The sequence below is a fragment of the Leptopilina heterotoma genome, unplaced genomic scaffold, assembly GCF_015476425.1.
Source record: "Leptopilina heterotoma isolate Lh14 unplaced genomic scaffold, ASM1547642v1 Lhet_225, whole genome shotgun sequence".
Taxonomy (NCBI): Eukaryota; Metazoa; Arthropoda; class Insecta; order Hymenoptera; family Figitidae; genus Leptopilina; species Leptopilina heterotoma.
Window position 1 is genome coordinate 104,233 of NW_025110943.1, and position 26,280 is coordinate 130,512.

The following is a 26,280-nucleotide window of genomic DNA, read 5'->3' on the forward strand; positions in this document are numbered from 1 at the left end:
ATTGAAAAAAAGAATGTAGAATATAAAAAAGAAATTAAATACAAATAGAAAAAATTAGAATACAATAACAAAAGAAAAGAATACAAAAAGAAAAATAGAATAAATATTTAAAAATAAATAACAAAAAAAAATTAAATAGTAAAAAATTGAACACAAGAAATAGAACGCAAATAGAAAAAAATATAATATATAAATTAAAGAAAAGAATAGATTTCAAATATAAAAAATAATAAATAAAAATATTCAACCGTATTACAACAAGAAATGGGGAAATTTGAAAGAAATAAAACCGAAAAAAACCAAGAAGCACAAAAAAAACATGAAGAAACTTAGAAAAACTAAGAAAAATAAAAAAAACTATAGAATGCAAAAAAATACTGAAACTATAAAGAGAAAATAATGAATACAAAAGTAAACCTTTAATAGAAAATATAGAAACCAAAAAATAAATAAAAAAAATAGAATACAAAAAAATACTGAAGAAGGTTCTAAAGAATACTTTAGTATTCTTCAGTAGCTATGGAATACTTCTGTATTTTTAGATACTAAAGAAAAATCAAAGAATTCAAATGTAAGCTACTGTTAATAAAGAAATTAAAAACCGAAAAGTAAATAAAAACCCAAAGAATACCAAAAAAAAAAATACTAAAATAAAAGAAAACAAACAAAAAATGCACATAAACAAATTTAAAAGCAAAATAAAAAAAAAAAAAAAAATGAAACCATGAATATTAAAATAGTTAAACAAAAATACAAAATATAAAAGTGAATAATAAAAAATAATAAAAAAGAGAAGAATGTCAAAAAAAAGAAGAAATGCCGAAGAATATGGAAAGAAATTAAAAAATAAATGAAACTTAATACCAAAAAATTACAAGGAATACTAAAAAGTTGTCGAAACCGAAGAGTACAAAAAAAGTAAATAAATAAAAAGTAGGAAAATAAATGAAATTCGACAAAATTGAAACAAAATAAAACTTGAAATTAAAAAGAACCGAAAATTCTAAAAGAATTAAAAATATGAATACATTGAATACAAAAACAAAAAAAAGGGAAGAATTTAATGAAAAATTAATAAGAATACTGAAATACCAAAGATAAAAATTTTTACGCAAGTAAAAAATAAACAAGAAAATAAAAAAGTCATCGTAAAGATACAGAAAAAAAAATAATTTTTTTGTCAAAATGAACCAAAATAGTAAATAATACAACTATAGTAGCAAATAAATAATTAGGTCGCATCTAATTAAAAAAAAAATTGTATTATACTTATAAATAAATCCTAATTTGAAATCTCCATATAGAAAAAAAAGTTTTTTTTTCTATTCAACAGATAAATATATTTTTAACTGTAGTAGCTTGTTCCTACCCGCTGCGAATTCATCGAAACCTTCGCTAGAATTAAGTTGACCCCCTTCGGTTTTTATACAAGGGTTTTCCAAAGGGGGGAAGGTTTTTTATAATGGGACCCTTACGCTTTCGTGGGGTAAAGGTTTTTTTTATACGCCAGCATCTGTACCCAGGGATCGTGGAACGCGAAAAATTTTTCAGTGAGCCAGTCACTCACCTGGCCCAACTCGGAGCGGTGTGCTCCTCGAGAGATTTATCGTAAAAATCTTCATCGTTCAATATTAAATATTAAAAAAAAAAAAATTAAAAATAAAATAATAAAGTGCAAATTTATTTTTTTTCTCAAAGTTTGTCAACGACTTTTTCGTTCTTGTTATTGTTGTTGTTTTTTTGTGTTGTCATTACTTTCGTTTTGTGACTGTTTTCGTTTATAATTAACATTATTCAAAATGTAACATTTTTTCCGCCCTTGAAAATTTTTCTTTAAAAAAAAAAAAAATATTTTTTTTTAAGAATAAATTTTCCTCTTCTTTGATTAATTTTTTTTACAATAAATAATACGAGGAGAAAATAAATAATATAAATAATACAAATAATGATAAACAATGATAAATAATGATAAATAATGATAAATAATTATAAATAATTATAAATAATTATAAATAATTATAAATAATTATAAATAATTATAAATAATTATAAATAATTATAAATAATGATAAATAATGATAAATAATGATAAATAATGTTAAATAATGATAAATAATAATAAATAATAATAAACAAAAACGAAGAAGAAAATAAAGATAGTAAAAAAGTAAAAGTAAATAAAACAAATAAAATATAAATAAAAAATTAATAAAAATGAATGAAACAAAGAAAGTAAATAAATAAAAATAAATTAAGATAATAAATAAAAAATGTAAATAAATAAAAGTAAATAAATATAGAAAATAAAGAAAAATAAATAAAGAAAATAAATAAAAATAAAAAAAGAAAATATGTGAAATGAAGAAAGTAAATAAATAAAGCATAGAAAATAAAAATGTAAAACAAAATAAAAATAAATTAAATAAATAAGAATGAATATAAATAAATAAATATATGGAAAAGAAATTTAAATAAAAATAAAAGATGAAAGAAATAAAGAAAATAAAGAAAGCAGAAATTATATAGAAGATACATTCAAAATACAAATAAAAAAAAATAATCGAAATTCAAAAAAGAACAAAAATAAATTAAAACCTCGTTGAAAGTAAACAATCGAGTAAAAATAAAATGAAGTGAATCCGAAAGAATTAAAATTCAACCCCCTTGAATTTCTCACCCAAAAATAAACCCCTCCCCTTCTCCTGGAATTGAAATTACCCTCTAAAAAATCAAAATTGATCCTCGATTTAACACAATCAAGGATCAATTTTTATTTTCGAAAAAAAAACACAAAAAATGTAAATTAAAACGAAGATAAAATTGACAACTAAAATTCAATTCTGATTGTATTTGCGGTGTGAATAAAAAGAAAAGGAAAAGTGAATGAAAAGTGTGCATGAGGGAAAAAAAAGGAAAAACAAGTGTACAGTGAAAATAAAATTAATGCGTTTTAGAAAAATAAAAATTACAATGTTTTTGAAGATAATGGAATGGAACAAGTGCATCTAGGTATAGAGATGGGACACACGTATGAAAACGGCAGGTTTGAAAACAAAAGCAAAACAAAAAAGAAAAAAAAAAACAAAACAGAATGAAGAAGAAGAAAAAAAATGGCGTGTGACTACCAACCACCAATGGTTACTGTTGTTCGTTTGGAACAAAAAGTTATTTCTCTCTCTTCTTCATCCCTCCATCCACCTGTAAGATTAAAACGCTCGCAAACGAGTCGCAAACTCGTTTGTCAGGTCGGGGGCTTCTTTTCCATCTCCCTTCCGTCCATTAGTTTTCTTTCTCTCTTTCCCCTCTTTTTTTTTCCTCTCACTCTTTTACTGTTTCTCTCCCTCTTTGCTTCAGTCTCTCTCTTTCTTCTTTTCTCTTTCTTTCTGTCTTTTCCTCTCTTTTTCTTTCTCTTTCTCTCCTTTTCCCACTTTTTCTCTCTCTTACTCTTCTTTTTCCTCTTTTTTTCCCTCTTTCTCTCCTTTTTCTTTCTTTTTCTATCTCTTTCTCTCTTTTCTCCTCTTTTTCTATCTCTTTCTCTCCTTTTCCCTCTTTCCCTATCTTTTTCTCTCTTTTTCCCTCTTTTTCTATCTTTTTCTCTTCTTTTCCCTCAGTTTCTTTCTTTTTCTATCTTTTCTCTTTTTTTCTGTTCTTTTCTCTCTCCCTCCTTTTCCCTCTTTTTCTCTCTCAAGCCCGAAACGTTTTTCTCGCACTTTAAGCTGAGTCAGATAACGAAGCGAAGACGTCGCGCGGCTAATTTTCCGTAATTTCTCAAAACTCCTCTCGGCTTCATCCTTACCACGGGGGTGTTTTTTTTTTTATTATTTTTTTTTGGGATTCCTCTCTTCCCAAACCCTCCGACTTTTTGGCTCGCTGACGCTTCCCTTGGTGTGCAAAAAAGAAAAATAATCTCTTATATACGACGCTAAGGTGTAATGGGGGGGATTTCGCGTTGCAAAACACCTCCCCCCTCCTATTTCTCTCCCACTTTTTCTCTATTTGTAAAAATCCTCTTTTGTTTCTACACTATTTTCTAACTCTCTCTCTATTTTTTTCTCAAGTTCAAACGTCTTTCTCTCTCTCTCTTGTTTTTTTTTTTTTTTTTTTTTTTTTGAAGCTCAAACGTATTTTCCTCTCTCTCTTGTGTTTCACACCTCATTTTCCAAACTTGTGGAAAAATAATAACTACCTCTCGAAGAGAGGGGGGTGAGTAGAAAAAAATAAATATCTTGAGAAAAACGACGAATATACTTGATATTCGGCGTGTCTCGGAAGCTGAATTCCAAGTGAAACTCACTTCCTTCTCAAGAAAGAGTTGAGAATAAAAAAAAAAGAAAAAAAAAATAGCGCTTACACCAGAAAATTAGGATAATGAGGTTTCTGCTTTCGTTACTGTGCTTCGCGACTTTATGCCAAGCTTGGAATCCGATTTTTTTATTGTCATCTATATATATAGGACAAAGAAGCATCAGACAATCGAGAAAAGTCGTTTTTAAAATGTCCCCGCACTTCCCTCCCAGCCCCCTCCTATAGTGTACTCTATGTTCTCTTTTATTCTCTCGCACATTTTTTCTTCTTCTTCTTCTTCTTCTTTTTTTATTCTTTTTGTCTTCTATTTCTTAAAAGTTTATACGCGAGTTCTGGTTTAAAAAGTTTCAATCTTGTTTATGAAATTTACAGAGAGAAATGATGGTGGAAGTTAATCGTGGAAGGAAACAGCTTTTTATTGGAGTAAAAAATTTAAAGAGGAATGGTACTTAATATTCATTTGAAAAAGAATGGCTTGTCTGTGAAAGACAAAGCAAGATGAATGTGGAAAAATGATTTAGATGTTAATTTCAAGAAGTGGTGGGGGGAGAAGGGGCAAAAGGGGAGGTTTTTTTTGCATCTGTTTATATATTTATTTTGTTTGTTTTAATTGGTTTCGTGCGGCGCACATTTTTTTTTTAAGGAACGAAAAAAACTTTTTTTTTATATTTAAATATTTTAGGGGTGGAAAAATTTATCTTCTTCCTAATTTCTTTCTTTAGAATTTATTTACTTATTCCTAATTTGAAATTTATTAACTTAGTAATATTTTTAAAATAGTAAATTTAATATAAAAAATAATAATATTTATTTATAAAAAATAATAATAATATTTATTTATAATAATAAATATAAATCTAATGATTTATAATTTATTTACTATATAAAAAAATTTATTATTTTTAACTGAAAAACAAATTTGAATTTTTAAAATAAATCGGTATTAAAAATTAGCGTTACATATGGTATTTTATTAAAAAATATGGAAAAAAATCTTTACCACGAGCAAATTAATTATTATTATTATTATTTCTTCATGTTTTCTAATACCTAATTAAAGATGACCGAGAAATAAAATCATTATTTCATTTTATAATAATATTGTTACTCTAACTTCATCAAAATTATTTTCATCATTTTAATTCAATTATTATTTTCTAGAATTGAAATTATTTTTTTATGAAAATAATTGAATTCCTTAAAAAAATTTTATTATTTATAAAAATAATTGAATTTCTGTGAAATTTTTATTATTTATGAAAAAAATTAAATGTTTGCATACAAATTTATTAAAAATTTTTTTAAATAATTAAATTCTTTTTGGGAAATTTTATTAAAATAGTAGATATTGAAAATAATTGAAATTAGGACAATAATTTTTTTTGACATTAATGAAAATAATTGAATTTTGGAGAAGAATTTTGTTATTTATAAAAATAATTGAGATTTTTACGAGAATGTTTTTCAAATTTTTAACATGGTTGAATTTTATAAGAATTTTTTTTTTTTTTTGAAAATAATTGAATTTCTGCAATTATTTGTAATTTCTCCAAAATTGAATTTTTTTAGTGTTTTCAACAAAAACTATTTTTGTTTTTTATTTTGCTTTTATTATTTCTTTTATTTAACAACTTTTCTATTTGATTTATTATTATTTATTAAATTATTTATTTTACTAAACACTATTAGGTTTGATAATCTATTTTAATAAATCACTTTTACTTAATAATAATTCTTATCAAGTGATTATTAAATTTTTGCCCTAAATTTGTATTTTGTGTTTAATTCTATCTTGTTCTATTTTCTTTAATTAATTATTTATCAAACAAAATGTATTACAGATAGAATATAATGAGCAATTTATTTATAAATGTAGAAAAATAAAAAAAACCTTAATTCGAGCGCAAATGCGCTCGAATTAAGGTTTTTTCTATTTTTTATTAATATAATTAACAATATTAAAAATTAATTATTGACATTATTATAATTGAAAAATAAAATTAGTATCATTAATAAAAGAAAATAAATATTTATTATTTACCTACATTTGTTTTTATTAAAAATTAATGTTCTTTTTAAATTAACAAAATTTTTATGTATTTAAATTTAAATTTAAAAAAATCATTGTAAATATTTAAAAAATATATGATAAATTTGTGAAAAATACGTAAATAATAAAACTGACGATAGTAATTTCTCCTTCGACTGCATATTATACTCCGCTATATAAGGCACCATTTTGTCGCTGAGCGCGCATAAAAATTGTAGCATTGTTCCCTCCACGAAAATCGATCAAAATAATTTCTTATCGTTGACAACATTTATTATTATTAATTTTTATCAATATTTCAAAATATCGGTAAATATTTTACATACATTTTTTTATTATTTATTTACCGTCATATACTGTTTCAATTAAGGTTACTATAAAAATATTGCAGTGGTATTTTTAGAAAATACTTTTTTATTTGCTTCATTATTTTTTCTTCTTTATTATCTACTTATTGTCTTATTTGTTAAAATATTTTTTATTTACTATGTACTATAATATACAAAATATTAGAAGAAAGCGTTTTTAAATTAAAAAAAAAGATGAATATAAAGGCAAAATATTAAAATATTTTTTAATAGATTTAATATTATTTTCATAATATTAATTTTACGTTTTATAATTTTAATAATAGTCGCTTTAGTTGCAACTTAGTGCCGCTTATTTCTGTTTTTTCTCTATCCTTTTTATTTATACTTTTTTTTTACTATATCTGCTATTGTTTCATTATTATCTTTTCCTTTTCCATTTATGGTGCTTTATTGGACTGCGCAGATGTATATCAATAAATAAATAAGAAATATTCCTTAAAAGTGATATTACTCTTAATACTTTTAATAGTCATTTCTACTATATATAATTTAGTATAGTAAAATTTACTGATTCATAACTTTTTGCTCTTGAATTAGTAAATTTTAACTAATAAATAGTCATTTCTACTATAATTTCCTAATTCACGACTTTTTGTTTTCGAATTAGTAAAATTTACTTTTTCGAAAGAAAAAAATCATGAATTAGTACATTTTACTAGTAAATTAATAAAAATGACTATTTATTAGTAAAATTTACTAATTAATGACGATTTGCTTTCTAATTCATAAATTTTACCAACGAATAGTAATTTCTACTACATTGTTAGTAAAATTTACGAATTCAAAAGCAGACATTTACTATATAATTCAAATTTAGAGTTTTGCGATTTAAAAATAAATTTTAATTTCTTTATCAATTCATAATAATTTATTGCCCACCAAAATACAGCCCAGTACAAAATTTCTCGCACATATAAAGATTTTGTTGCTCAAATGCAAATATAATACTGCGAAAAAAGAAATCCCTGCACATTAAAATTTCCCTTCATATATATACTTAAAAATATAAAACGAAACACGTCTCGGGTAAAATGAAAAAGAAAACGCCGCGAGTGTATATACGCGAATCAATAAGGAATAAAAATTCAATTACGCAGTTATACGAGAGACTAAATATTAAAAATAAAAAAAAAATCTCCACATACACATATATGCGAAGGAGAAAGGCGCGCAGATTTCGGGTTTAAATTGTCTACCATCTTTTTTCTTTTCCTTTCTTTCTTCTTTTTCTTTTTTTTTACAGCACATATTACCTAATAACCTTCCATACCGAGTATAGGAGTCGCAACATTTCTTCATATAACGCTCGCAAACTGTGCTATAACTTTTAATAAAGATTATTAGACAGCTCAATCTCCTCCCTCATAATATAATGTGTACGATATATTCCTCTGCGCGAATTTATCACTCGCATTCGTACATTCAACAAAAATCAATCCAAAAACGCCCCGGGGACACCTGATGCAAAAAGAAAAAAAAATATTTAAAAAAAAATCCACCTCACGGGCAAACAAAAAAGCAAAAAAAAAAAGAGGACGAAAACGTTTCCACCTCGCAACGGAATGGGGTCGTTGTCAGTTTTACCTATACGCGCGATTTATCCGGGGAAAAAAGGAAATTTTCGAAACTTAGAAACCGCATGCATCTTCGAATCTTTTCGCAGGAGGCAGCAATTATCCCGAAGGCTTTTGCGATTTTGCATTCGCTTCAGCGAGTATCTTACTTCGTCTTGCGCTCGCGAGAGAAAGAGAGCTCAGTCTTTCTAAAAAAAATAAAAAGAAAGGGAGAGGTCTCTCTTTCTAAAAAAAATTTAAAAAGAGAGAGAAAAAGAGCTCTTTCTTTCTAAAAAAAAAATAAAAAGAAAGGGAGAGGTCTCTCTTTCTAAAAAAATAAAGAGAGAGAAAGAAAGAGAGCTCTCTCTTTTAAAAAAAAATAAAAAGAGAGGGAGAAGTCTCTCTTTTTAAAAAAAGAATAAAAAAAGAGAGAGAAAGAGAGCTCTCTCTTTCTAAAAAGAAAAAAAATAAAAAGGGCAGGGTTACCAAAAGTCAGGGAAATCAGGGAAAAGTCAGGGATTTTTATTAAAGTACTGGAAAAAAATAAATTTACAGAATTCATATATAGTTTTATTTTATCTTTTAATATATATATATTTAATTAATTACTAAAAATCATGAATTTATAGAAGAATTTTAGTTAAAAAACACTAAAAAAAATTGTATTTTAGAGAAGTTACAAATGTTTGCAAAAATTCAATTTTGTTCAAAAAATTTCAAAAATTCTAGTCAAAATTTCAATTATCTTAAAAAATAATAAAATTCTTCTCCAAAATTCAATTATTTTTTTTATAGATAATAAACATTTCGCAGAAATTCAACTATTAATAAATTATTTATAAATTTTCTTGCGCAATAATTCAATTGTTTTCATAAATAATAAAATTTTTTACAATGATTTAATTATTTTCATGAATAATAAAACTCATCATAGAATTTCAATTATTTTTAATTTTTTAATACATAAGTTTAATCTAATTCCTCGAAAAATGTAATTCATCTTGAAAATTTTATTAAAATTTGTCGAAAAAATTCGATTATTTCAAAAAATTTGTTGATAAAATTCTTTATGAGAATTCAATTTTGAAAAAAATTCATTTATTCAATAATTATTTCACGTTTGTATTTACATAATTAAATTCTCATAGAATTTTCTAATAAAATTTTTTTAAATTAATTAAATTTATCGAAGAATTTATTTAAAATTGTATTAAAAATAATATTGAAATCCTGAGAAGAATTTAATTATTTAGGAAAATAATTGAAGTCTTGCAACAAATTTTATTACATTTTTTTTTTAATAATTATTTTGGAAAATAATTGATTTCTTGTGAAGAAATTTTGTTCAAATTATTTTAAATAACTGAATTTCTCAGAAGTTTTTTAAAACCTTTTGAAAATAATTCAATTCTATCGAAGAATTTCATTAAAAAATTGCAAAATAATGAAAATCTGAAGAAGAATTTTATTAAAATTTTTTTTAAATAATTGAATTCCTGTGAAAATGTTTATTTTTGAAAATAATTGATTTCTTGCGAAGAATTTTATTTCTAATTTTTTTAAATAATTGAATTCTTATATAAATTGTGTTATTTGTGAAAATAATTGAATTGTTAAGAAAAATTGCAAAATTGCAACGAACTTTTATTACATTTTTGAAAAATAATAATTGAAATCCTGTGATGAATTTTAGTATTTAAGAAAACAATTGAATTTTTGCAAAGAATTTTATTACATTTTTTTCAAATTCCCATAAAAAATGTATTATTTGTGAAAATAATTGAATTGTTAAGAAAAATTGCAAAATTGCAACGAGCTGTTATTACATTTTTTTTTAAAATAATTGAAATCCTGTCATAGGAAAACAATTGAATTTTTGCAAAGAATTTTATTATTAAAAAAATAATTGAAATCCTGTCAAGAATTATATTATTTAGGAAAACAATTGAATTCTTGCAACGTAATTTATTACATTTCTTTTAAATAATTGAAATCCTATATGAAGAATTTTATTATTTATGAAAATAATTGGAATTCTTTTAAAAAAATTTTATTAAAATAGTAGAATTTGAAAATATTTGAATTTCAGCAAAGAATTTTTATTATTTGTGAAATGTAATTGAATTCTTGCAAAAAAATGTTTAAAAATAATTACATTTATTCGAGGAATTCATTTAAAATTTTATTAAAAAATAATTTAAATCCTAGGAAAGATTTTATTATTTATGATAATAATTGAATTCTCACAACGAATTTTATTACATTTTTCTAAATAATGTGAAAAATTGTATTAATACTTTTAAAAATAATTGAATTCTTGCGAAGGATTTTATTAAAATTTTTCTAAATAATTGAATTTTTTTTTTCTTTTTTTGAAAAATTTTATAGAAATTTAAATTATTATAAAACAAGAAGATAGCGATCTTCTTGAAGATTGCTATCTTCATGTTTTATAATAATATTCTTAAAAGTTACTGAATTTCAAAAAGGTTTAAATTTGAGAATTAGAATATTCTTTTAGGTCAGGGAAAAAGTCAAAATTTAAAAAAAAAAAAATAAATGAGAGAGAGAGAGAGAGATCTCTCTTTATAAAAAAAAAAAATAAAAAAAGAGAAAGAGCGCTCTCTTTCTAAAAATATTTTTAAAAAATAAAAAAAAAGAGAGAGAGAGCTCTCTCTTTTTAAAAATATTTTTAAAAAAATAAAAAAAAGAGAGAAGGCTCTCTCTTTCTAAAAAAAAATTAAAAAAGAGGGAGAGAGAGAGAGAGCTCTCTCTCTTTCTAAAAATATTAACAAAAAAATAAATAAGAGAGAGAGGACTCTCTCCTTTTAAAAATATTTTTTAAAAAATTAAAAAAAAGGGAGAGAGAAATAGAAAGAAAAAAAGCAGAGAAAGAAAAAGACAGAAAAAAAGAGAGAGACAGAAAGAGAAAAAAAAGAGAAAAGAGAGAGAGAGACACTTTGCAGTGGCGACGAAGTATAAGCGGGCTCCATTTTGTCCTGGGGGGTCCTTAGACTTGCACACAATCATACACACATACATTGTCGAGGCACACACTCATTAGAACGACACATGAAGCCACATGAGGAACCCCCCACCCCCTCTCTCTCACTCTCCTTCCCCCTTCCACCCTTCCTCCATCTCCCCTAATACACGCATACGTGTACTCGAAAATGCGCGCGCATAAAAAAAGAATATAGTAAAAAAAAATCACACACACATACACTAAGCATCTCAGTAGCATTTGGGGTGGGGTGAAGGGTTGCTTGGGGGTGGGAGAGGGGGGCGCGACGCTTCAACAGAAGGGATGTTTGAGTGTTATTTCTACGCAGGCGCAGCTCACAAGATATTGATAAAAATACGCGAAGGTCCACCCTCTCTTATAACCCCCTCCTCCTCCTCTCTCACCCACCATGGCCCACCACCCCTAAGTCCGACCCCGCGGCGGCATCTAAGGAGATATTCTTATGTCGAGAGCCCGTTACCATCCCACCCTTTTCCATCCTGCATCACAAAAAAAAAAAAAAAAAATTCGTCCTGGCAACCGGAGACCACCCCCTTATTACGGACATTAACATAATTATTAATATATTTCGGTTTGGGGGGAGGGAAAAAAAAATTTCATTCCGCGGCCAAGCGAGCGAGAAAAATTACCAAAAAAAAAATCTTGAACACCCTTCTTCTTTTTTTCATTTTTTTCTGGTCCCCTTTAGACTGACATTTTTTTTTACTTCCTCTATTTGCATTTTTTTCTGGATTATAGATATACTATATAGAGAAAGTGGTTATGTATTGTGGTGTGTTGTATCGATATCTGGTAGCTACATCATAAAGGAACGCCACCGCGATCTTAACGACCGACGATTTGAGCCATAATCTCGTGTTATTGCGCTTCGTGTTTATACATGTATTATTATTATTTTTATTATTATTATTATATGCGGCATGAGGGTAGTCGATATTTTTTTTTTTTTGCGTTGAAAATAGTTGGTTTACTCGACAATAAAAGTTTGTCTCGCACGCTCGAAATATAATGCAAGAAATAAAGATATTTGTATAAGTATATTATAATTTTATTTTAATGTTATCATTTTAATTAATTTAATAACTAGGGCCTTTTGTAAAAAATATTTCAGTTATAATTTTTACTACTCACAATAATTCGAATTAGTAAAAATTATAAAAATATAATAAAGAAATATTAAAAAGTATAAAAAAAATTGTTACCAACTCCAATTGGATTTGGTAACAGTTGAAAATTTTTTTTATTCACCTAAGGATTTTTTTCCGTGTAAACTTAACAAAAAAAATTAAAAAAATATAATAAGGAAATATTAAAAAGTATAAAAAAATTGTTATCAACTCCAATTGGATTTGGTTATGGTTTACCAGTTTTTTTTTATTCACCTACAAGGATCTTTTCCGTGTAAAATTAACAAAAAAATTTTAAAAATATAATAAGGAAATATTAAATGTATAAAAAAACTGTATTGTCAATTCCAAATGGATGTGGTAACAGTAGTTTAACAGTTTTTTTATCAGTCAAGAATTTTTTTCCGTGTAAAATTAATAAAAAAAAAAAAAACTAAAAATTAAAAAAAATATAATAAGGAATTATGAAAAAGTATAAAAAACTGTTACCAACTCCAATTGGAATTGATAACAGTTTCTTAAAAGTTATCGAAAACTCTACAAAAATGATAGGGCAAAAAATCCAAACCGAAAAATTTAAGAAAAAAAAGTCCAAAGTACAAAAAATCAAAAATAAATAAAAACGTTCAAAATAAATATATAAAACATGTAAAAAAGCCACGTTTCTACTTTTTACGCGATATATAAAATCGGAATTTTAAAAATTTAAAATCGTAGTATTTTTAATTTATTTTCGTAAATAATAAAATTCTCCAACAAAAATTTAATTATTTTCAATAAATAAAAAAATTTCTAGAAAAATTTCAATTATTCTATATAAATTTTTAAAACCATTATTCCAAGAAATAGAATTATTTTCAAAACAAATTTTGATAAAATTCTTTACAAAAATTCAATTACTTTTTTTTCAATATAATTCCAATGCGAAATTACTCGATTAATTGAATTATTTTTAGAAATTTTAAATGTTAATAAAAAAAAGGACAATTATTAAAGGCAACCATTTAAATTTTTATACCTCAATTTTTAAATCTTTTTCATTAGATTTTTAATTTCTTTGGACTATTTCTTTTTATACAAAAAAATGCTTTAAAAATTGTAAAAATAAATGTTTTCATTCGACAATTTTTTTAAAGATAGAAAAATATATTTTTTTATAAAATTACCGCTGGTTTTTAAAAACGATCATCAATTTTTTAAGAAAATAAAAAACGAAAAAGGGCCAGAATATTTTCTCATCATTGATTTTCTTTCGAAAAATTATTATAAAATTAATTTTAAACAAGATTTAAATCATTTTTTTTTATAATAGTTAAAAATGTAGCCTAAGTGTCTCCTTAAGTTTACTATAAATTTAAAAGGAGAGTAGACCAATATTTTTAACTTATATCATGAAAATAATTAAAATATTCCACAAAATTATTTTCAAAATGATCTTTTTTGTAAGGAATTCAATGGTCATAAAATAAAAACATTCAAAAGATATTTTGATCCTTTTTGAATTTTAATTTTTCTTAAAAATTAGTAGTTATTGAAAATTTTCAAATCAATGCAAAATTTTGTAGAAAATATGTTTTTAAATCAACATGAATATTGACAAATGAAAAAAATTATATAGTAGGCATTTATAATTTTTGGAGCATTTTTTTGAAAAAAAAAATCTTTGCTTTTATGCTGAAAATGCGAAAAAATATTATTATTATTATTCAATTTTTGATTTATATAGAAATTCGTCTGTTTATTTTTCTAACTTATTTTAGATAATAATTTTTATATATAATAGAAAAAAATATTTAAAAATAGTAATTATAATTATAATAATTAATAATAATGAAAAAAATATTTAAAAATAGTAATTATAATAATAATAATTAATAATAATGAAAAAAATATTTAAAAACAGTAATTATAATAATAATAAATAATAATAATAAAAAACCTATTTAAAAATAGTAATTATAATAACAATAGCAAATAATAAAAATAATATAAGTGAAAAGATTTCTTTTTATGACATTTATAAATGAGCGGAATTGGAATTATTTTTCTCGCTCCTCCATTGTGGCGAAACGCTAACCGCGCACAACGCGCTCATTCACGGCAAATATTTTCCTTTGCGGAAAGATAATCTCTGCGGACCTTCGCGTTGCGGTCAGACTATTTGCTGTATTGTGAATTTTACTCTAACTCTCTCTCTCTCTCTCTTTTTCCCCACTTGGAAAATAAAAGGAAAAAAGAAGAAAGAGAGAGAGAGAGAGAGGAAAAAAGGAGAATGAGGGAAAACAAGGAAATGGAGGGTTGAATGCCTCTTTTCTATTTTTAGGTCAAGTAGCGTGTGCATGGAATTCATAGTGGGAGATTAAGTTGTGATTAATTAGACATTTTTTGTTCCCTGATAACCGTGTATAATGGGGATTTTCAAGCGTGTCGAGAGCGTATTTTCTATTTTTTCTCTCTTTTTTATGACCATAAGTTGAAGAATTTTTTTTACGATGAAAAAAATTCCCCACTTTTAGATATATATGTAATTTTTATCATTAAATTATGAGATATTGCGGAATAATATAATAAATTAACTGTAGATATTTTATGGTAATAAAAATAATAAGAATAAGAATAATAAATTTCAAAATAAATTCAAATAATAATAATGACAAAAATAATAAAAAATATTAATAATGAAAATAATGAAAATAATAATAATAGGGAAAATTTATTTTCGGAAGATATTAAAAAATTTTAATACGAAAAATAAAAGAATAAAAAAATTAAATTGTGATTAATTAAATTTTCTAGAATAAGCTTGAATTTTTGAGCATATTTTTTTATGAGCGACACTTAAAGGAGAGCATAGAAATTCTAAGTGGCGTAAAACCCTCTCGTACTTTTTTTTTTGAAAAGATTAGTCAGAAAGTTGTAAATGGAGTAAAAAAGTGAAGAAAGAAATTTCCATGAGAAAAATAAATTTCTCTTCTACATCCCGGAAAATGAATTCTGATTTTTAATTTTACATTTATTAAATATTTAACATTCAATATTAAAATGTACTTTAGAATTAGAATATTATTAAAAATTATTAAATTATTAATTTTATTAAAAATTAAAAACTAATTACTAAAAGTTTAATATTAAATGAACTGAGGAAATTTTTCTGAAACTTATTTTTACGTATATTTTTTTTTTCTTCGAAGGAAGTGGAAGTATAAATATTTTTATTATTAATTTAGTTATTAATCAAGAAGCAAAAAAAATAAATAAATAAAACAAATATCTTTTTGAATGCAAAAATTGTTTAGAGATACATTTTGCGTATACAACTATTATGGGACGATTTGAATAAGCAATTCGAAATAAAAAGTTTCATCATAAAGAATTTTACGAGTTGAGATAAAAAAAAGAAGAGAGAGAGAGAGAGAAAGAGAGGAAATACTCACTCTGCTTAGCATTCTTTACATATATTGAGTTAACCAATGTATAGTAAATGGGGTAAATGTGACACATTTTTTTTTACTCTATGCAACCCTGAAATGATCCACTATATAGGCCAACTAAGCCCTAGCTTAGTCCAATACTTTTTGAGAGGGGACGAAATTTTTTTTTCCCCGTTTTTTTTGTCCAGATGAGAGAAAAAATCATCTCACGAGCCTTGAAAATAAATTTCCAACTTTTTGTATCTTTACAATCATAATAATGACACGGTTTTTGTCTAGATTACACAATCGCTATTCGCTATATATTTTATTTTTCCCCATGGCCACTCATCTGCTCATATATATTTTTATATATAAAAAAGAAGACAAGGAGAGAAATCATATTTCAAATTTTCTCTTTTAACAAACTTTTTTTTTGATAGTTTATTATTATTATAGGAGAAAAGAGATCTGTATATTATTCATTGAATTTCTTTTGAATGTTAAATTAGAATTAGTTCTTTAATCTCGTGGTTATTATAATCTTATTATAATAATAAGTAATTAATTATGTTGTGTAATTAATTATAATATTTAATTAATTACTTTAGGTAATTTATTGCATTTTAATTAATATTGCATAATTAATTACGTTGAAGCTTTTTAATTAATTCATTGTTATTAACTAATTAATTAATTAATAATAATAAATATAAATATAATGATAATAATTAATTAATACAGGCTTTGTACTCGATAATTAATTTTAAAAAAGTAGCAAAAAGTATTTTTAAAACTGAAAAAAGTAGCTATAAAAAGTAGCGACCCAAAAAAGTTGAATTTGACGACTCAATTTTTTCATTATTTTAAAATTTAATTACAATCAAAAATAGAATAATATTACTTTAAATAAATATTTAAATATTATTTTACAGTTTTATAACAGTAAAAATTTTCAAAGATTTTAATTTAAAAATCTTTTGAAATTTAATTATTTCTAAAAAGTCACACTAATTCAATAATTATCTAAAATTTTAACTGAATTTCAATTTTAAATTGATTCTTATAAGATAGTTTTACGAGAATTTAATTATTTACATAAAAAAATAAATAATTTATTGAATAATTTAATGTTTCTTAAAATGTAATTCTCATAAAGAAATTTATCAAAATTTTTAAAAAGAATTAAATTCTTTTGATTAATTTCAATAAAATTTTCAAGAATAATTACAATTTTTAAAGAATTCATTTAAGATTGTATTAAAAATAATATAAATTAAATCAAGTATATTAAATAATTTAATGTTTGTGAAAATTTTATTATTTGTAAAAATAAGAAATAAGAATAAAAAAAAAAAAAATTTGTAAAAATACAAAGTTTATTGTTTCGATAAACATTTAAGTTCGTACGAGAAATTTTATTAAAATTATACTGAAAATAATTGAATTCTTTTAAAGAGTTTATCACAATTTTTAAAAATAAATAAATTCTGTCAACAAATTTTGTTAAAATTTTTAAAAATAATTACATTATATCAAGAAATTTTATTCCAATATTGTATTAAAAATAATTGAATTTTTTCAAAGAATTTTAATAAATTATGAAACTTATTGAGAATTCTTGCGATGAATTTTTTTAAAAAATTTTTTCTTTAATAATTGAATTTTTTTGGGAAAATTATTATAATAGTCGATATTTTGAAATAATTTAATTTCAATGCAGAATATTATAAAAATATTTTGAAAATAGTTGAAGTGTTAGAAAGAATTTCATTAAAATTTTTGAAAAAAAATTATATTCTATCAAGAAATTTAATTAAAAATGTATGGAAATTCATTATAAAATTATAATAAACAAATTATATCAAAATTTTGTTGAACATTGAATTCATTTGAAAAATTTTAATAAAATTTTTGAGAATACTTGCATTTTTCGAGGAATTTATATAAGAATGCATTAAAAATAATTAAAATCCTGTAATGAATTTTATTATTTTAAAAAATAATTGAATTCCTAAGATGAATTTTATTATTTATAAAAATAATTAAATTCCTGAGATGATTTTTATTATTTATAGAAATAATTGAATTGTTGAGATGAGTTTTATTATTAAAAAAAGTATATGAATTCCTAAGATGAATTTTATTATTTATAGAAATAATTGAATTTTTAAGATGAATTTTATTATTTATAAAAGTAAATGAATTCGTTGGACAAAGTTTATTATTTATAAAAATAATTGAATTTACAAAATGAATTTTATTATTTATAAAAGTAAATGAATTCGTTGGACAAAGTTTATTATTTATAAAAATAATTGAATTTACAAAATGAATTTTATTATTTATAAAAGTAAATGAATTCGTTGGACAAAGTTTATTATTTATAAAAATAATTGAATTTACAAAATGAATTTTATTATTTATAAAAATAATTGAATTCGTGGGACGAATTTTATTATTAAAGAAATAATTGAATTCTTTCTTTACGAAGAATTTTATTAAAATTCTTTTAAATAATTTAATTTTTGCAACGAATTTTATTAAAATTATATTGAAAATAATTGAATTCTTAAGATGAATTTTATTATTTATAAAAATAATTGAATTCGTGGGACGAATTTAATTACTAAAAAAATAATTGAATTTTCACGATGAACAGAATTAATTCTTTTTTAGAATAATTTAATTCATTCGAAGAATAATTATTAAATTTTTTCTGAAATAATTGTATTCTTAGGAAGAATTTTAATACATTTTTTTTCAAATCATTGAATTCCTGTGAAAATTTTATTATTTATGAAAATAATTGAATGTTTTTAAAGAATTTTGTAAACAACATTTTTCAACTAATTGAATTCTTTTGGGAAATTTTTTATTAAAATAGTACTTATAGATATTGATAATAATTGAATTTCGATAAACTTTTGAAAATAATTGAATCGTTTGAAAGAATTTTATTAAAATTTTTTGAATGATTATAAAAAATTTTATAAAATTTTAGAAAATAACTTTTTTAATTCCAACTATTAATTAGTGTAAATTAACAACAAGTTTTATGAATATTTAGTAATTTAATTATGAAATTAAGTTAATTACCTTCGTGTCGAAAAATATTGACATCACAGCCCGGGGACCAACATCAGGGCCTGTTTGTTCCCCTCAAATTCACCAAAATCTGAAAAGAAAAAAAAATTCCGCTTGAAATCGAATTGTTATCAATGAAGAAAGCAAGAATATAATATATTTTCTGCCTTTTTTTTTTTTTTTTTTTTTTTTTTTTGTAGAAACTTTATTTGTATATGAGAATTGCTCTGCGAAGATACGCGAGGTACACTTGACAAATACTATTTTACGCAGTAAATGGACAGTTGAGAAGAAAGTTTGCTTTAAAAAGTTTTCCTTTCCATAAATACAATATTATTTACGTATTTGTCAGTCGTGGATTCGCGTGAGTCGCGAAAAATCTCCTTATCTTTTATCCTATGTGCATTCGTTAACTACATAGATCCCGCAGAAGTTAAGCATGATTTATGGAGAGATTCATATGACTTCAAAGCCTTATCCTATATAGCAAGGTTAAATTTTACTCCAACAAACTTTTCTTCTATATCCCCAATAGAAAAATTTATTCCTTACAGTTTAACTTCTTATATGGAAATTTTAAAATGGTTTCTATATATGTAGAAATATATTTTTCCCGCGCAATCATGGAAAATGTTTTTTTTTTTTTACACTTTCGTGCGAGTATGGAAGTTGGAATAAATAATTAAATTAAAATTAGAAAGAAAGCGGAAAGAAGAATTTTTGCACAAGAATTTTTTATTTGGTTTATAGAAATTTTGTTCGAATTAGGCTTCGAATTTTTTATTTCACTTTTTACTTTTTTTTATATTTTCAAACTATAGGCAAAGTATTGCGAACCATAAGGAAAAAAAATATTTGTTTTTTTATTTTTTCTTCCCATGCAAAAGATATATTCCCAGAGTTCAAAAATTTGACAATAAACTTTAAAAATACCCAAAAAAAACCTTCTTTTTTTCTCCCCATGATTTGCCATAATTTTCCCATGGTTCAAAAATATAAAAATTCGCTCATTAGCAATGATTTGCCATATTTTGTTAATTAGATTGAAAATAATTGATTTCTTCTAAAGATTTTTTCACAGTTTTTAAAAATAAATGTATTTTGTCAACAAATTTTGTTAAAATTTTAAAAAATAATTAAATTACATCGAGAAAATTTATTCAAATTGTATTAAAAATAATTGAAATTTTCCAAAGAATTTTAGAACTTTTGAAACTAATTCAATTCTCGTTAAGAATTTTATTTAAAAAAATTTTTAATTAGTTGAATTCTTATGGAAAATATTAATAAAATAAAATATTTTGAAATTATATTATTTTGAAAGTAATTGAATTTTGACAAATTATTAAAATTTATTGAATTTCTCTATGCAGAATATAAGGTATTAAAATTTTTAAAAATAATTCAATTGTTTATTTATTTCTTCATTCATTTACATTGAATTGTTACAAAGAATTTCATTAAAATCTTTGAAAATAATTAAAGTGTTTCAAGAAATTTAATTAAAAATGTATTAAAAATAGTTATTAAACTCTAATAAACAGTTTATAACAAATTTTTTTAAAATAATTAAATACTTTTGAAAACTTTTAATAAAATTTTTAAGAATAATTGAATTTTTCGAGAAAATTGTATTAAAAATAATTGAAATCCTATAATGAGTTTTATAAGTTATAATAAAATTAATTGCATTTTTCTAACGAATTTTATAAAACTTATATTGAAAATAATTGAATTTCTGTTTCTGTGAAAAATTTTATTTCAAAAGTGAAGACAAAAGTGAAAATGAAATTAAAAAACTTTGTTATAAACATAATTATATGTCTAGAGAAAATCTAGAGATTTTCTCTAACAATTATGTCGAAAATAAAATTCATAAATTAAAAATATTCGTCTTCAATGATTGTACACATGAAAAAAAAATTTATTTGATTCAAATAACCGATTAATTGACTATTATCAATTGAATATTTACTTGAATCAAATAATATTTATTATGGAGTCAATTAAATATGGTATTTGAACCAATAATTTCAGTATTTGAATCAAAAACCATTTAATTGACTCCAATAAATATTATTTGATTCAATTAAATATTTAATTGATAATAGTCAAGTAATCGCAGTTATTTGAATCAAAGAAATTTTAATTTTCAGTGTATTTATTCTCCCAACCAAAGAATTTGAAAATAAATTCAAAGAAGACGCAATGTGAGTCTACAAGTCAAATTAAAAAAAAAAAAAACTTTCCACTTTCAATTGAGACATTTTCTAAGGTTGCGAACCGTTTTTTTTTCCTCTCCGAACTTCCTTTGAAGGTATCATGACGTACTAAATTTATCGATCATAATGAACCTGCCCGAACGCGAACAGTGGCGTCTAGGGGCGAGAAATAAAAAAGAAAGAAAAAAAGGAGAGACAGAGAGAGAGAAAAAGAAAGAAAGAAAGAAAGAGAGAGAGAGATGAATTTGAAAAGGGCGAAAGGGAAGAGGAGAAAGGAATGGCTCGCCGCGCGCTTATATATATATTCAAAATGATAGGAAGTGCGAGGAGAGAAAAGGGCTACCGCGTATGGTCTTATTCTTTTCTTTTCTTCGGATCACAGGGCGTATCCCCCCTCCCTTTTGGTCGAATTTAAGAAGTTTTTAAAGAGGCACTTTTTTTTGTATGTGTGTGTTCCTATATCAAATCCCTCGTGCCACGACGTCAATTCTTTTCTTTTTCACCTTCTTCTCATCCGTGGTTGGGTATAAGCGCGCTCCTCTCGCCATGCCACGCAGGTCGAGCGGAAACAATGAGATTGCTACGGGGCCTCGCAATTAAAACGTTCTGTTTCAAGTGTTTCTCTTTGTAAAATCCGGATGGGATTCCACTCTGTGTTGAATTGGGGTTTTGAGGGGTTACACTGTCTCCATCTCATTCTCAAGTGGACGATCAAAGGAGAGAGGACCTTTCATTAAATCGACTAATCATCTGTACACCTCTACTATATGTACCTTTAAGACTTTATACTTTTTTTTTTTTTAATTCAAATGCGAAATCTGACTTTTCAGTTCAATTAAAATAATTTGGAGTTTTGGGTTTTATTATTTGGTCATTAGCATTAACTTCTTTTAGTTCTTATAATTGATCTTCTTCTTCTTCTTCTTCTTCTACTTCTTTCTTCTTTAACATCATCATTATACGGAGAAAAATACAAAGTAACTATTACTATACTTTTATAGTAAAACATTTCTGTGATAATTTTTACTATTTTTGGAGTAAATTTTGCTACGTTCGAAGTAAATTTTACTAATTTTTTACAAATATGTTCTTTGAACGTAGCAAAATTTACTCCAAAAATAGTAAAAGTTACCAGAAATGTTTTACTATAAAATTAGTAAAAGTTACTTTATATTTTTCTTGGTGTTAATTAATTTACATTAATTAATAGTTGGAATAAAGAAATTATTCTTAAAAATTTAAATAAAATTTTTAAAAACAATTCAAAATACTTATTAATAATATTCTTCGCTAGAATACAATTATATCAAAAAAATTATTACAATTCTTCGCGAGAATTCAATTATTTCTATAAATAATAAAACTCATCTCATGGATTCAATTATTTAAAAAAAAAGAAATAATAAAATTCATCAAACGAATTTAATTATTTTTATAAATAATAAAATTCATTTCAGATATTCAATTATTTATAATATAATTTTAATAAAATTCGTTGCAAAAATTAAATTATTTAAAATAATTTCAATAAAATTCTTTGTAAGAATTCAATTATTTAAAAAAAAAAATTAATACCTTTCTTTGCGAGAATTCAATTATTTCTATAAATAATAAAATTCATCTCAGGAATTCAATTATTCCTATAAATAATAAAATTCATCTCAGGAATTCAAATATTCTTATAAATATTAAAATTCATCTTAGGAATTCAATTATTTTTATAAATAATAAAATTCATTTCAGTTAATCATATTATTTTTAATATAATTTTAATAAAATTCGTTGTAAGAATTCAATTATTTAAACAAAATTTAATAATATTCTTCACAAGAATTCAATTATTTAAAAAAAATTAATACCATTCTTTGCGAGAATTCAATTATTTCTATAAATAATAAAATTCATCTTAGGAATTCAATTATTCTTATAAATAATAAATTTCATCTCAAGAATCCAATTATTCTTATAAATAATAAAATTCATCTTAAAAATTCAATTATTCTTATAAAGAATAAAAATTCATCTTAGGAATTCAATTATTTTTATATAATTATAATAAAATTCAGTTCAGAAATTCAATTATTTTTCATGTAATTTTAATGAAATTCGTTGCAAAAATTAAATTATTTTAAAGAATTTTAATAAAATTCTACTCAAGAATTCAATTATTTTTAGAATTAAAAAAATTTATCTCAGGAATTCAATTATTTATTTAAATAAATACACGGAGAAAAATATAAAGTAACTTTTACTACTTTTATAGTAAAAAATTTCCAGTAAAGCATTTCTGGTAATTTTTACTACTTTTGGAGTAAATTTTGCTACTTTTGAAGTAAATTTTACTAATTTTTACAAATATTTACTTTAAACGTAGCAAAATTTACTCCAAAAGTAGTAAAAATTACCAGAAATGCTTTACTGGAAATTTTTTACTATAAAAGTAGTAAAAGTTACTTTATATTTTTCTCCGTGTAAGAAAATTCATCTCAGGGATTCAATTATTTTTATATTTTTCTAAAAATAAATGAAAGTAGGAGTAAAAGATAATAAAAAATCTAATTAAAAATTTTTGCAAAAGAATTAAATTATTTAAAAAAATTTTTTTTACAAAATTCTTTACAAACATTCAATTATTTTTATGAATAAAATAAAATTTTCACGTGAATTCAATCATTTGAAGCAATATTTTCATTAAAGTCTTGGCAAGAATTCAATTATTTAAAATTAATTTAATAAAATTCTTCGTTAGAATTCAATTATTTAAACAACTTTTGATATAATTTATAAGAATTTAATAATTATTATCAATATATTTTAAATTAAATTTCTTGAACAAATTTAGTTATTTTCAAAAATTTTCATGAAATTCTTTGTAAAAATTCAATTATTTTCAAAAAATTTATTTCAATTCTTCATAGAAATTCAATTGATTTTAGTAATTTGCCGTTACTATTTTAATCAAAATTTTTCCAAAAGAATTCAATTATTGAAAGAAAATTTTTGAGTAAAATTCCTTTTTAAAAAAAAAAACTAGTAGAATAAGTAAAAAAAGAAGTTGTAGCGGAAGAAGAAGTTTATTAAAAATTGAGACAAGAAACGTATGACAAATTGTTGCATCGCATCAATTTTGTTACGTTTCTTTTGTCTCAATTTTTCCTACCCTTAGAAAAACTATTCTTATAGTTTTAATTCTTTTATTTTCTGAAACTAACATTACAATCAATTACATAATTTCTCAAAAATAATTAAATTTTTTTTTCAATTCATCAATATTTGTTATTAATTTTCTTAATTGTATACAATTAAGAAAATTAATAACAAATATTTTTTCTCAAACAATACGTTGTGTTATAATTTTGTCAGATCGTGCTATAGAGATATAGCGAGACTACAGGAAATTGCGGGAGCAAGGAAAATTATATTTTATTTTCATTTTTTTTTTTTTTTTTTGTCGTCAAGACACGTCCTCGTGTTCTGGACCTCCCAGCATCCCTGGGGTATTTAAAGACTCTTCCATCCACCTTCGCGAGAGAACGAAGGAGACACGATGGACCATAGGGGAGGAGGGGAGGAGGAGCAAAGCACATCTCCTAAGGCAGAGTAATCCTTCGGGTTCTCACACATTGGAAAAATCGCTATATTCCCTCCTTCCCCCCCTCCTCCTCTTTGGCGAAGAAAATAGCCTGGGTCACGTGTGTATATATGCGGGAGGCATATAATCTCGCACATATATATATATAGACACAAATACACACATAGACAAAAAATACATATATATAGTCAACGAAAAAACCGCGATCAAGTAGGATTACTCTTAAGCAATATGTTTTTTCCTTTTTTTCGCTCCCTAATTCTTGGGGGGGGGGGCTCTGGCTTAGAAATTCTTTTTTTTTTTTTGGTTGAAGTTTAGTGTTTCTGTTTCTCGCGTTTTTGGCAACAACACATCATTTTATCTTCTCTTCCCCCCCACTCAGTCTTTTTTTTCCGTTCCTTCAAGTTCTGGTTAAGCTTTTTTGGACCCCGACGGCCACCATCTTTTTAACCCTCAGCACACTTGAGTCACGGTTGTGTCTCTCTTTCTCTTTGGTCTTTCCCCCTTTGAGTGAGGACCAACACATTTGTGCAAAAGCTCTTGTCTTCTCTTGGCCCAACCCTTATTTTTCTTTCTCTCTCTCTCTCTCTTTCTCTTTGTATATTTCTCTCTTGGGCAATGGCCGTTATCTTAAAAACCAGCCTGAAATAAGAATTTGCTGTGTGTATCGGGCGCGATGGTTACGCGACGTCACGGGTTGCGACTAAATGCTGACCCAAGGCATTAGCTATCTTCTGGAGAATCTCATTGCTATACTTTCTGTATCTCTCTCTCTCTCTCTCTTTCTTTCTTTCTTTTTCTTCTTTCTTTATTCTTTTTTTTCTATTTTTCCTTCTCGATTTCTTTCTCTCTCTCTATTTTTGCTGATTTCATTTTTTTATTCCCTTTTTAGTACATTTTTTGTAAATTAAATGTAGAAAATTAAATTAATTTAATTATTAATTAAGTGTATATTTAAATTTAGTCGAAAATCTAGATTTTGAAATTTTCTGAAGAATAAAAAAAAATTTTTATTTTTCAGAAATTTTTAAAATCGTTTAAAAAACTAAATTTTTGCGTTTTTATTTTCAAACAGAATTCTAATGAAAAAGGAAAAAAAATAACAAATTCAGTCAAAATTTAGGATTGAGAAAATTTTCTGACAAAAAAAAAAATTCAAAAAAATCGACAAACACGATTTTGAAATTTTTTATAGAAAAAAAAAACGACAAAAAAACAACGATTTTTAAATTTTGAAAAATTTTCCAATTCATTTAATAACTTATTTTCCGCGTATAATTTAGTTGGAAAATGAAAAAATTTCAAGAATTTAGTCGAAAATCTATAGATTTTGAAATTTTTTGTAGAAAAAACACGAAAAAATCGACGAATTTCTATATTTTCTATATTTTAGAAATTTTTAAAATCGATCAAAAACTAAATTTTTACGTTTTTATTATCCAACAGGATTCTAATAAAAATAAAAAAGAAATAAAGAATTTTTTCAAAACTTACGTTTGCAAAAATTTTATGAAAAAAAAATTGAAAAAATTGAAAAA

The 26,280-nt window shown here is 23.7% G+C and overlaps 1 protein-coding gene across 1 annotated transcript in view; it reads right to left on the reverse strand.

Annotated features, from left to right (window-relative positions):
- LOC122502283 (tyrosine kinase receptor Cad96Ca) overlaps positions 1–26,280 on the reverse strand; it is a 340,229-nt gene that overhangs the window by 74,163 nt on the left and 239,786 nt on the right. The window contains exon 5 of the mRNA XM_043612239.1: positions 18,941–19,019. The gene's annotated coding sequence lies outside the window, so the exon portion shown is untranslated. The remainder of the gene's footprint in view (positions 1–18,940; positions 19,020–26,280) is intronic.